General features: G+C 37.8%; 1 non-coding gene across 1 annotated transcript; it reads right to left on the bottom strand.

Annotated features, from left to right (window-relative positions):
- Positions 1-457: 457 nt before the first annotated feature.
- On the bottom strand, positions 458-564 carry LOC145161927 (small nucleolar RNA R71). The gene has a single exon (XR_013738784.1). It is a non-coding gene; the product is annotated as a small nucleolar RNA R71 (small nucleolar RNA).
- Between the last annotated feature and the right edge of the window lie 10,835 nt (positions 565-11,399).

The following is an 11,399-nucleotide window of genomic DNA, read 5'->3' as shown; positions in this document are numbered from 1 at the left end:
CGATCAAGAATACGAATCAAAAAAAGAATTTGGACTTTATACGAGTGAACCCGAGAACGAGCCGGAGAACAAAATGGCGAACATTGATGAGATGGCCATAGGGGATTACAAGAAGCACATTCGAGATGATGTGGGGCCGGGTTTAATACATCCTGCGATACCTTCCAATGCTACATTTGAGTTAAAGGGACATATCCTTACGGCACTCAAGGATATCCCATTCTATGGGAAGGATCATGAAGATGCTTTTAAGCATTTAGACGAGGTCAATGATATTGCGGATTATTTTAATACTCCTAATATCCCGAGGGAGACAGCTTTGTTAAGAATGTTACCAGTCACTTTCAAAGGAGCTGCAAAAGACTGGTTGAAGGATCTTCCATCTGGTACAATCACCACATGGGCCCAATTGCGTGAGAAATTTCTAGATCAGTTTTTCCCACCCTCCAAAATCTCTAAACTCAAGAAGGCGATTGCCAACTTTGAACAAAACCCGGGGGAGTCATTATACGAGGCATGGGAGCGCTACAAGGGGTTGTTAAGGAATTGTCCTCAACATGACCTAAATCTTCAGCAAGAAATGTCGATATTCTATGATGGGGTGAATGTAATGACTAGACAACTCCTTGATTCACAAGGACCACTAAAAAAGAAGAACCCAATTCAGGCCAAGGAGCTGGTTGAAGAATTTTCAAAGCACTCTCGTGAGTATCACAACCCAGGACGCGATGGAATAAAAGGCAGTGGAGGTGCACAAACTGAAGAGATGGCTGTTGTGATGGCGATGCTTAACACTATGGATAGGAGATTGACCCAAATGGACCAATCAATTCATGCAATTCGAGTTGGTTGCGAGAGATGTAGTGGCCCGCATTTGACAAAAGATTGCACTTTGGATGAATATGGAAACAAGAAAGCTCAAGTTTGCTACTCAAGTGGGGACAAGTATGATGAAGACTGGAGGAAACCAAAGAAGGAGTGGCTGCCTTACGATGAATACAAGAAGCAAAAAGAAGAGAAATTTAGGCAAACTGGCCGGGGTTTCTACCAAAGAGAGCAACCACTAGTTGAGAAGAAATCAGAATTAGAGACCATGTTGATGAAATTTATGGAAGCCTAAAAAAAAGACATGATGCTACTGACACTGCAATGGAAGAACAAAGAGCTATAATGAAGAATCATCATGCAATGATGATAGATCAGCAGGCATCAATAAAAAATCAGCAAGCCTCCATAAATAACCTTGAAGTATAACTTGGTCAACTTACCACTTTGGTTAATGAGAAGATGTTCCCGAAAAATCCTGAAAAGAAGACTCAATCTCACGTAATGGCCATAGATACTGAAGAAGAGGCGATTTCTGAGTTCCTAGAAGCCTTAGAAGTGGAGCCACAGCAGCCCGATCCGAAGCCAAAGAAGCCGAAGCTCGAAAATGAAGAATCTGCTGGAATACCCAGTTCACGTCGTGAGCCCGCTATACTCACATCGTGGGCCCGGTCAGAACAGAAAAAATCCTTATCTGTTCCAGCTTATAAACCACCTTTTCCATTCCCGTCTAGAGCTAATCTCAGTCCACTGGAGAGAGAACATCTGGAGTTTATCAAGCAATTGAAGGGTATTCCTATTAATACTCCTTTTATTGATTCGCTTGCAAAATTTCCAGAATATGCTAAGTTCCTACAATACTTGTTAGACACTCGTCAGCAATTAAAGGAGAATTCTAAGGTGATTCTAAGTGAGCAAAGCTCAAAAGCTGTGTTGGGAGAGATACCTAAGAAGATGGGGGATCCTGGACGACTCACACTCCCATGTGAGTTTGGGAATAATATGAAGGTTTATGCTTTAGCCGATTCTGGGGCTAGCATAAATTTGATACCTTATTCGTTTTATCAAAAATTGAATATTCAGAAGTTAAAGGATACAAAGATGACTATTCACATGGCGAACCGTTCAGTGACACAGCCCTGGGGCAGTGTGGAAGATATTCTCGTGAAAATTGGGAAATTTGTTTTTCCAATAGACTTTGTAGTTTTGGATATGAAAGAAGATCCCAATGTACCAATTATTCTTGGTCACTCGTTACTTAACACTGCTGGAGTTCTGGTTGATATACGCGAGTCCAAGCTCACCTTGAGAGTTGGGGATGAGAAGGAAATTTTTGAAATAGAAGATGGTTTCCAAGGGAGTCATGCTCAAGAAGAGGTTTTCAACATAGATGAAGAGAATGAACTTGAATAATTAGAGAAGCTCATGGAAGAAGAAATCAAAACAATTTAACAAGTTAAAAGAACAAAACCGAGAGCATCTGTTCCATTTTTAGTTGAAGTCATCGCCTACATGAATCCAACTTCTTGGGTAAGCAAGGAAAATGATGAGATGTCGAGTGATGAAGAGGAGGTTACTTCAAAAGTCACAAGTCCAGTGGTGAAAGAAGAGAAGGATACTATGGAGCTTAAAAATGATGGAAAATTGAAGATTCAAGGGATCAAACGCAAGCTCGATGGAGACGAAGTCAAGGTTAAAAAGGAGAATTCTAAAAAGGCGTATATTCTTCGAGTGCAAGCTAACAAGAGGCGTTTTAAGGAGCAAAAGATCCTGGTGGTAGATTCTTCTGACGAATCAACGTAGGAGGCACGGAGTCCAGATCAAGACTCCTCAAAAAGAAGAGCTTCTCGGGAGGCAACCCGAGTTTGGTTTGCGTTTTTTTCCTTTTTCTTTTTAGTTTTTGCATTTTAGTCCTAGAAACATAGATCATATCATCCAACTCACTTTATTCATAATTAAACACTGGGTGTGGGGTCCCTAAAAATGAAGTGGTAATAATTCAGAATTTAGTTAATAGACAAACCTGGATAAATATATATATATATATATATATATATATATATATATATATATATATATATATATATATATATATATATTGTCATACAGTATTCACGACGTGAATAATTATGATTCACGGCGTGAGTTCTGAATGAACCGGACAATAGATCATTGATACATATCAGCCCATTTTCTGTTAAACTAAATGGCCCAAGACTAATCCATTTCTGATGAAGAATGAATGGCCCAAAATTAAGCCCAGACAGGACTCACGATGTGAATCCTTAAGGATTCACGACGTGAATAGTAGCAATCACGGGACCACAGATTAAAGAATACAGAATCCCTTTGACCAACTCATTCTTTATTCCCACGAAGTGAACACGAAGACTGGTCCCCCATTTTTGCCCCGATTTCGGCCGACATACAATCCATTTTCGTTTTTGCTTACGTAATCTTTCGATCTAAGGTAATACTTCTTTATTCTCATGTCTAATTCTTCACTAATAGTTGAAACTTAGGGTTAGGGTTTGTAATTAGTTGAATTGTCGTAAATATTCCCTAAAAATCCCGTAATAGCCTTGGAATGTTGATGATTTGTGGTTGAAATTAGCATAGGAATAAACCCCAAGCATTGTATTGGCCCGATTTCTACAGAAAATGGACAGATTCAATTCGCGATGACGAAGTCACGACGTGAATTCCTAGGAATTCACGACGTGAATTCTGGACTGGACAGTTTCATGTTTCTTTTACTACTAATCTGTTGGGTTATTTCTTTTGGCTGTGTTTGCTGCTTGTTTTTACAGGAATGGGTCCCAGAACAGAAGTTCCAACCGAGGTGTTTAGTCTCCACCCGTTTTACGTCTTTCTAACAAATATGTCACGGGATATATATACGCGTTGGAACAACTGGCTAGGATGGTTGTACAACCGGGAGATTGCTGTTGCACCCACTATTGAATGGGCACGTTTGAGGGAGGTCGGGCTTGTGGATAGGATGTCCCCGTTTCTTACTAAAATTTTTATTGGAGATGGTTTTTCTTTTACTTGCGCGGGGTGGCAAAATCATTTCCGTGTCCAAGAGCGGGTCTATAAGAAGTTGTGTGTGGAGTTTTTCTCCACGGTGACATTCCATGAGAATGTCCAAGATCCCCGTTATCCGCAAGCATTGGTATTTCGTCTTGGGGGGAGTACCGGGAATGTAGCCTGGTGGAGTTTTCGTGGAGGGTTGGGATTTATAATCCCGAAGAGGCAATGACTCCCGAGTGTGACATGTTTTTAAGGGAGGCAGCTCGAGGGTATGCTGATGGTGTTACTGGTTATGATTTTTGGCATAGTATTGCCTCCGGGATATTCAATTCCGGAGTATCCCCCGGGAGCAGCATTCGCTCTCCTATCCACCGTCTACTCCATCGACTGATCACTTTCTCCATTAATCACAGAAGGCATAAGGACAAAGTGAGAAAGCAGAATCTCTTCTTTTTATGGTGCATTTTGCAGCCGGGAGTGTGTTGCAACATTCCCTATTTTTTAGCATGCTTCTTGGCTGGCTCTGCTGCCAGTTCTTGCCCCGGGAGCCCTATTTGTGGAGGGCAATTCATTACCCGGTTGGCCCGATCGTATGGGTTACTAGTTCCCGATATCACTCGTTCCATGACCCGCATGGATTGTCATGAGTTTAGCATGGGGTATTTGGAGACCATACGGGTGGTCCAAAATTATGGAACCCACTGGGGAATTGTGCGGTCGGATGATGAGGATGGTGGTGAGCAGCAGGGTGATCAACCCGCACCACAACCAAGGCCGAGGAGAAGGAATGTTAGAGGAAGAGGAGAGAGACGGCAGTCGGTGCATATCCCCGCACCCATGGTAGGATCACATATTGGGGATAATATGATAGGGTATTTTGACCAGCTTTCCTTGAGCGTAAACTGGATTGGAGGGACTATGGTTCGGCACTTCAATGTGGAGCAGCCTCCTCACCTGGGGTATCACTACCCAATTTGCCCTAGGATGAGTGAGTATCATGGACAAGGAGGAGATGGGGCGGGCACTAGTGGAGCAAACGAGGAGGATGACGATGATTGATCGTTTAGTTTTATTTTGTTTGTTTTGGACTTATTTGGTTTGTTTTTATTTTGTTTGTATTGTAAGACTTTAAGATATTATATTACTTTTCTCTTCTTTGGTTGTTAACTTTCAGCTTGCTAAGGAGTCTTGGGGAAGGAGTAAGGTCGAGTCAAGAGTCGTGTTCGTTTAGGCGAGTGTCGTTCAAGTCTATGAATTTGAAAGTCGAAACCCACAATTGGAAATAAGTGTGGGGTGTGTCGAGAGAGAGATTATAGTTAGAAGAGTCGTCAAAATACACTGAATTTAGAAGGGTCTTAATTCGTTGAGACGTTGAGTGGAGTATATGTAAGAAGGCAGTTTCAATTCTGGTTCACCCAGACTTCACGTCGTGAGCCTATATTGCTCACGTCGTGAGCAAAGTTACAAGGAAATGCAAAATGCGCGACCCAACAACTTCATGTCGTGAGCCTATACTGATTCACGTCGTGAGTTTTGAATTTCCACCACATTGATTCCGTTCCGCTCTTCTTCATTACATGGAATTACTACCATTCCTTATGCCACTTTTGTGACGATTCGATGGGCTGTTTTCTCTAATATACAATGTGGCGTATGCTTTCCCACATTGTCTACATGATTTGGAGGCTTGCACCACTCTTTTTGAAGATTGAACTTTTGATTGATGGCTGGTTTCGCAAGTTCGAGTCCAAGTTCTTATTTTTGAAGAGGTCCAATATTCAAGATGCATATTTCAACCACACTTTTGGAGATGATCACGCCACTATCCTAGGGGAGTCTGTTCCTTTTTCTCCATTTTTCTTAATTTTAATTTATTTTATGCATACAATGAGGGCATTGTATGTAATAAGTGTGGGGTAGGGGGTAGAAAAAGTAAATTGCTAGAAAATTTGGTAAATTTATATTATCTAGAGAATTTGGAAAATTTAAAATTTTTAATAATTGAATCTAGTAATAATAATAATTTGAACTTAAGTTGCTAGTGTTGCATTGGGATGATCTGATAAAGGCTCAAATGTTTAGTTGAGCCAATACACGATATAGTGCATTTGTGGCCTCCCTTATTTTAGTGAAATCATGGAACAAAAACATAACCCTGCTTAGTTTGAGGGATGCAATATGTTTAGCAGCCTAAACTTAAAATGTATCCAGGAAATATATGTCTTAACCAATAAGGGTTGAAGTAAAGCGCCCCTGCTTAAGCATGTAGGTTTTTGAGTGATATTTAAAAAAAGTGAGTACATGTAAAAAGAAAAAAAAAAGAGAGAGAAATTACCAAAAATTAAAAGTGAAAAATTGAAGAATTTTTGGAGCATAAAAGTATCAAAGTAAGAAGATCAAAGATCGAAAATTCTGAAGTTTCAAAAGTTGAAGATATCAAAATTACACAAAGATGGTGAATTCAAAGAAATTGAAGATCAATTATCAAAGTAAAGAAGAATTCAGGAGCTCCAAGTTGTGGTATCTTCTAAAAAGTTGTAATTCTCTAGTTTATGTATGCTTGGGTAGCTTTACAAAAATATCTTGAGGTTAGAAAGCTTTCTGAGGATGGATTCGGAGGGTTGCATAAAATGAGCATTGTTCGAAAGAAGTGGGCGAGTGTTTATGAAGATTGTGAGTATTTAAAGTATGGGGGGTTATTTAGGAAAAAAAATTTAGACACAAATGCGTGCGTTAAGGTCTTGCATAATGGCTGAGCTTGAGTTGGATCATTCTATGTGATATTGGTGGTGAAGGTTTGATTTAATAATTAGATTTGCTTGAGGGCAAGCAAAGAACAAGTGTGGGGTATTTTGATATTGCCAGATTTGTACATATTTTTAGGAAATATTTAATTACATTTCTATTAATATTTTGGTCATTTGCATAGAATAATGGTACTTATAAGTTTAATTTGTTATTTTGCAGCCAAACAGAAGCATCTTCGAAGATAGGGACTGAAATTGACAGAATATGGAACTTTGGAGGATTGAAGGAAAGAAGAACGGAAAATCACCCAAAAGACGTTTTCACGACGTGAACAATTCATGGTTCACGACGTGAGTCGAGAATTCTAGAAGATATGCATGCGGGTGGAAGAGTCCTTGCCGAACACGGTTATCTAATATTCACGACGTGAATCCTTATGGTTCACGACGTGAACTCGGGAAATCAGAATATTATAAATTCCCTTGCCCATTACGATTTGAGGGACTTTTGGCTGATTGAAGGGTTTCCAGAAGGCGATTTTTAGTAGAAGAAAGGTCTTGGAAAAAGGTTTTCAACACCAAAAGAGTGAAGGTCTATAATTTAGTTCACTTATTTGATACTTATGAACATGTTTCCTTATACTTTGATTTGTGTTATTGTGTTAGTTGCTATTATGAGCAGCTGAATCTAGCTACTCTTGTTTAGCTAGATGAAGCTTCTAACTTATGAATAGCTTAATTTTACATGGATTTATTTAGTTCGTAAATTGCTTGTGTTTGATTTATAATTACCTAGATGCTTATGTTTGTTTCTTTAGTTGCTTGATTCCATGTTCTGTGTAGCTTAGTGACCATTAACTGCATGAACTTGTTTACCCAATGATTTAGTGAACATTAAATTGTTAGAGCTAGGATTGACCAATCTTAGTTAGTACGAAATTAAATAAACTTAGCTGTGCTAGAGAACGTAGATTGTGACTATAATTGCGTTTGCATGATAAATCTTACATAGCATATTCATATTCATAATTGGTTCTGTGTTCAATTGTGTGTGACCATACATAGTTTTACATGAATTAATTAATTATTGGTAAAATTAGACTTAAATTACTAATATAATTAAAACCAACTTGATAATCCATAATTATTAGCTGGCCATAAGGACGAAGTGGATTCGAACTAAACAAGAGTGTTTTTACTTATTGATTGAATTTGACCTAAGTTCGTCTGATCTTGTAAAATCAGATAAAACCCTTTTTAAACTTGTTAATAATTAGGTTAATTTGATAGCAAGTAGATAAATTAGTAACACCGTTCCCTGTGATCGATACCCGACTTACCCAAGCTATACTATAATCTAAGTAGGTACACTGCCTATAGGTGCATAGTTGGTCTAAGTTTGTTAGGTTATAAATATTAAAATTAGTGGGTGCTTTTGTGCACATCAAGTTTTTGGCGCCGTTCCAAAAACTTGATGTGTATATTTAATGCACTAGTTTTTTTATGTATAATTCCTATTTTATCGCATCTAAACCACACCTTACAGGCAGTGAACCCGATTGAGTATAGTATAGCTTTGATAAGCAAGGGTGTCGAACACAAGGGGAACGGTAGTGAATTAATTTAAAATATTTGATTATAGGTTACAAAGCATACGAAAGGATAAATAAATGTTTATTAAATCTCAAACAAATAACTAATAGCAATTCTTGATAAACTGACAGGAATACAAATTTCTTTAGGTACTTTGGTTTAGATAAATTACCTCTTAAATTAATAGCTAACTACTGATACAATGGATAATTATTCATTATTCACCGATTCCTAATATGACTAGTGTCATGGTCACGACTGCTAATCCTTTGATTTCAACACAATTATTAAGTCATTGATCAAGTGAACAAACAATCATGCAAATCAGTATTTAGTTTGTATTAAGCAAGATTTGATCTTATTTAACTCTAATAGTCTTAAAAGTTAAATCATGTAGCGAATGGTCATTCTACTCATGCACACACATTAAAGTTCATTACTTTATTTCCTAACCCTAGGTTTTGGTTAAAACTCTAGTCATAATCACCAATGGTCATTGGACAACTATGATTCAAACTAACACAGCTAGATGGTCATCTAAACTTTATTAATTCAACAATAGGAAACAAAACAACAAACTTTAACACATATGGATCTTCAATCAAACTTGACAAAATAAATTAAATAAGAATAAATAATCCAAATAGCAATTAAACCAATAATTCGAAGATTCATTCAGTCATAAGCACAAGGTAAAAGGTTTTAACACCTAAATCAGAAAGTAAACTCAAAATGGCATCACAATGGAATGCAAACATGGTCACGATACCAAACCACATGATTACCGACATGAATCCGCTCTCCAATCCCTTAGATCTTCGCTCCTGTCAGCTTAACGGTCTTCTGGCCGCCTCCTAGACCCTCAAAACGGCTTAACAGAAGTTAATTGTCGACTAAAATAGGTTAGAAGTCGGAATCCCCCTTCTGGTTAGCTGATAATCGCTTTTTATAACCCTTGGAACCGACTTACGTACGCTGGGCGTAAGTCGGTTTACGTTGGGCGTAGTAGGAATCCATCCGCGATTAGGAAGTCTAGATAAATACCCAGTACGCTGGGCGTAACTTTAACTACGCTGGGCATAACTTTAACTACGATGGGCGTAGTCCTCTTTTCAGCATTACGCTAGGCGTAACTTATATTACGCTGGGCGTAATAGCAGTCTTCAACATTTTCTTTCTTTTTGCTTCTAAGCCCGATTTCCGCTCCAATCTTTTCTTTTCTGCTCTATCGACAACTAATAGCTGCAAATCATAATTCAAATCATTATAAGTACCTTTTAGTTCTAAAAGAGAATAATAAAGGCTAAAATATTAAGATATAATGTATAAAAATATATATAAAAATACACATATCAAAATACCCCACACTTAGCCTTTGCTTGTCCCCAAGCAAACTTATTTTTATTTTACCAATATCGCACTAAACAATCCATTTTAAACTCAGCCATTATCCCAAGACCGCAATGCATGTATTTGTGTCTACAATTCCTAAGAATTCCCCACTCCTAAATACTCACAATCTTTATGAACCTTCACCCCTTAGTTTATACGACATTCATTTTTGCAACCCTCTGAATCAATCCTCAGAAATCTTTCTTAACCTCAAGGTATTTTTGGTTAAACTATCAGGCATACATAAGCTCTAGAAAGAATTACACTTTGATACCACAATGTAGCTATTGGAATTCATCTCTTCTTTGATATTTTGATTTCTTTTAATTCACCACCTTTTTGTTTGATTTTTGGTATCTTCAACTTTTTGATTCTTCAGAATTTTGATCTTTGGATTTCATACTTGACTGCTCCAAAATTCTTTCAACTTTTTCGTAATTTCTCTCTCTTTTTTTTAATATCTCACTTTTTTGGCTCATATCCTACATGCTTAAGCAAGGAGCTTAACTTCAACCTTTATTAGTTAAGGTATTAGTCTAAGTGCAATGACTACATAAGCTCTCCTTGATAGATTTCAGGTTTAGGATGCAGAACATATTATGTCATATAAACTACCAGATTACCTTTCATACCTCCTGACTTTTCACTAGGAAATGGGAAGCCACAAATACACTATAACTTGTGTTGGCTCAAGTAAACATTTGGGTTCTCATCAGATCATCCCACACAATATTAGCAAAAAAAAATTAATTATTACTAGATTTTCCTAAATTAAACTATTATTTCAAGTTTTCAAAATTTTAAATTTTCCTAATTTAGCATTTTTTAATTTTCCAATTTAAATTCCTTTTTCGACCCCCTACCCCACACTTATTTCATACAATGCCCTCATTGTATGAATAAAACTAATTAAGCACATAAAAATAGTAAAAAAGAGAGAAAAAGGAACAGACTCCCCTGGGGTAGTAGTGGCGAGATCGACTGGGGCTGCTAAAAGTTGCTCCATAAATGTGCTGGAAGATAGAAAACTGGAACTGCTGCTTCTGAATGTGCCAAAAAATAAAATCAAGAACACCGACTTCTGAAATGTGGTGCAAAGAATTGCAAAGTAATGCAATATGTAGTGTCCACAACGTGGGAAAGTGTCGACCACGGCGTGTCGTCGAGTGAAGTAAAATCTATATTGCGAATAATAGCATAGCCACGGCGTGGTAATTGGTGGCCACGGTGTGGTATCGAGAATGACAACCTCTTTTCGCGATGAAAAACTCCCCCACGACATAGGAAAGTGTCAACCATGTCGTGACATCTGGGACAATAATTCTGCTTTGCGTCAAAATAAAACTCCATGGTGTAGGAACAGCTCATCCATGCGATAGGAATCAATGTATGGTAGAAATTTCACTCTTTTAAACTCTCACAATATCGACACACACCCCACACTTATTAAAAGTCGTGGCTATCGATTGTAAACTTCAAACTCTCACACGACTTTTTCTCTCGTGACAAATCAGCATTCGACCCCAATTGTTGAAATTTCTGAAAGCAGCCGAAGGGCAAAAATTCTGCAAAGATCTGAAACATCAAGAGCATCAACATGGAAAACAAAACTTAAACAAACTAAAACTAAAAATAAAAATAAAAACTCACTAAAATAACAAAAAAATAGCAAACCAAAATAACTAAAAATGATATCACTCGTCTTCGTCGAAATCAAGCAACAATTGTTGATTAAATCCCTTGCATGCAAAAGGTGGTTTGTGAAAACAAAAACTTTCGGGACCTGTCAGACTATTTCCATTGTTTTCT

The sequence above is a fragment of the Lactuca virosa genome, chromosome 2 (genome assembly GCF_052849685.1).
Source record: "Lactuca virosa cultivar CGN04683 chromosome 2, Lactuca_virosa_CGN04683_v6, whole genome shotgun sequence".
NCBI classification, from domain to species: Eukaryota; Viridiplantae; Streptophyta; class Magnoliopsida; order Asterales; family Asteraceae; genus Lactuca; species Lactuca virosa.
The sequence above is the reverse complement of the archived record's forward strand: the minus strand, read 5'-3'. Positions and strand labels throughout refer to the sequence as shown.